At 53.5% G+C, this 2,604-nt stretch overlaps 1 pseudogene; it reads left to right on the forward strand.

Moving 5' to 3' along the window:
• Positions 1-1,946, forward strand: LOC105047200 (eukaryotic translation initiation factor 3 subunit D-like; annotated as a pseudogene).
• Positions 1,947-2,604: the final 658 nt, after the last annotated feature.

Below are 2,604 nucleotides of genomic sequence, written 5' to 3' on the forward strand. Positions count from 1 at the left end.
CATTCCCATCAATGCTTCCTTTCACGGGAAAGAACATGAACAAGAAGAACGTTTGGTATGGGATTCGACGTCGGCGTTGTCCCGTTCAACCCCGATGGGTGGGGGCCGCCGGACACGCCGCCGGTGCCCCTCCTCCTGAAGCGCGAGGGTGAGGGGACCCAGCCGGCGAACATCCCCTTCGCCCCCTTCTCCTGGTCGGAGAAGCTGGGCCGCATTGCCGATTGGACCCGCAACCCCAACTTCAACAACCCCGCCGCCGGCCGCGACGCTGTCTTCGACTCGCCCTCGACGAGTCCTCCACCCTTGCCGCCGCCGCGGATGACTCCTCCTCCTTCCGCCTCGTCAAGCCCCCACCGCGTCCCAAATTCGGGCCCCGCTGGCTCTTCCAACAACGGCCCCAGCTTCCCCAGCGCCACGATGAAGAGGTCCAAGCGCGAGGCCGAGAAGGAGCGCACCCGCCGCGACCGCCTCTACAACCTCCACCGCTCCTCCGCCACCTCCGGCCCAGCCTCCGCCGGCGCCCCCGGCCGCGATTCCCCCGTCCTCAAGTCCTCCGTCGACATCCAGCCCGAGTGGACCATGCTCGACCAGATCCCCTTCTCCACATTCTCCAAGCTCTCCTTCGCCGTTCCCGATCCCCCGAGGACCTCCTCGTCTGTGGCGGCCTGGGGTTCTACGATCGCTCCTCCGACCGGGTCAACCCCAAGAACGAGCGCCGCCTAGAGCGATTCAAATCCCGCAACTTCTTCAAGGTCACCACCACCGACGACCTATCATCCGCCGCCTCGCCGCCGACGACCAGGCCACCGTCTTCGCCACGGACGCGATCCTCTCCGCCCCTCATGTGGGACCCCCGCTCCGTCTACTCCTGGGACATCGTCATCCAGCGCGCGGGCAACAAGCTCTTCTTCGACAAGCGTGACGGCTCCCAGCTCGACCTCCTGTCCGTCAATGAGACCTCCCAGGAGCTCCTGCTGCTCCTCCCCGACGCCAAGGAGGACATCAACTCTGCGCACTCCCTTGCCGTCCAGGCCACCTATATTAACCAGAGCTTCTCCCAGCAGGTCCTCCTCCGCGACGGCAACAAGGTAACCTTTGACTAGCCCAACCCCTTCGCTGCTGAGGGCGAGGAGGTCGCATCCGTTGCCTACCGCTACCGCCGCTGGAAGCTCGATGATGACACCTATCTGGTCGCGCGCTGCGAGGTCCATGCCGTGACCGACGTGAAGGGGCAGCGCTCCTTCATGACCGTGAACGCCCTCAACGAGTTCGGTCCCAAGTACACGGGTGTCGACTGGAGGCAGAAGCTTGAGACCCAGAGAGGGGCTGTGCTCGCCACGGAGCTCAAGAACAATGCGAACAAGCTCGCAAAGTGGACCGCCCAGGCCCTCCTCGCGAGTGCTGACCTGATGAAGCTTGGGTATGTCTCGAGGGTCCACCCCAGGGACCACTATAACCATGTGATCCTCAGTGTCATCGGATAAAAACCGAGGGATTTCGCTGCCCAGATCAATCTCAACACCTCGAACATGCGGGGGATTGTTAAGTCTATTGTGGACCTGTGCATGAAGCTCAATGAGGGCAAGTATGTGCTTGTGAAGGACCCGGTGAAGCCCCAGGTTAGGATCTATGAGGTGCCGGTGGATGCATTTGAGAATGACTATGTGGAGGGGCCGCTGCCGGAGGAGGAGCAGGTACAGCCACCTGTGGAGGAAGAAGATCCTGCCAGCATCATGGATGCTGTTGCTGAAGCTGAGGCCAGTGCCGCTGCCAGCGGTGAAGCTGCTGAGGGGGAGAAGGATGCCACTGCTGCCACTGTTTGAAGGGTTCAAGCCATCATCCCTTCCCAATTCAGTATTTCAAATTATGTCAAAGAATTATGACTTTTTTTGGATGAAGAATTATCTATCTGCTATTGCAATATCCTATTATTTATGTTGCTTTGATTTGTGAGGGGGCTGTCTTCTCTTTTATCATGCTTGATTGATGAGTCTAGACAGGCTTTCTTTTTTTTTTTTTTCACTAAGAGAAAAATAATTTTGTGAGAATGATGATGGCATGCTATATTACAAGGAGAATATTTATTAACAATATATGTTTCTATCTTTCTATATATTTATCTGTACCCTAAGCTTTATTTTGACCTTTTTAAACACTTCGTCCTTTATATTCTTTCTTTATCCATTCTCCTAATTATTCTTTGCTGGTTATGATTATGGGTTAGATGATGTGTTTACTTGCTTTTTGATATAAAGGCGTAGCTGAGCCTATGATTTTTCTTTTGAATGCCTTTTGGTAATCTGCATTAGTGTTGTAGGAGGCTTCTGACTTCTTCACCTTCCAAGATTTCAAGAAGACTTACCAGTAAACATCCTTTGGATATGGCTCTGACTTATTTTTTTCTATGTCATACTAAAACAGATATTTACTATCATAATGGTTCTTCTTTACATTCTTGTGTACTTCCATGAAAGGAAAATGCATTATTCTAAACTTCATGGTTAGATTTCTTTGTTTTGGTAGAAAGCTCTTCGGCTAATTTCATTCTAGTAAATTTTCTTAGTACAAGAAAGCTGGCCTCCTCTTTGCAACAATGGGTGCTAG

Source organism: Elaeis guineensis, chromosome 6 (assembly GCF_000442705.2).
Source record: "Elaeis guineensis isolate ETL-2024a chromosome 6, EG11, whole genome shotgun sequence".
Lineage (NCBI taxonomy): Eukaryota > Viridiplantae > Streptophyta > Magnoliopsida > Arecales > Arecaceae > Elaeis > Elaeis guineensis.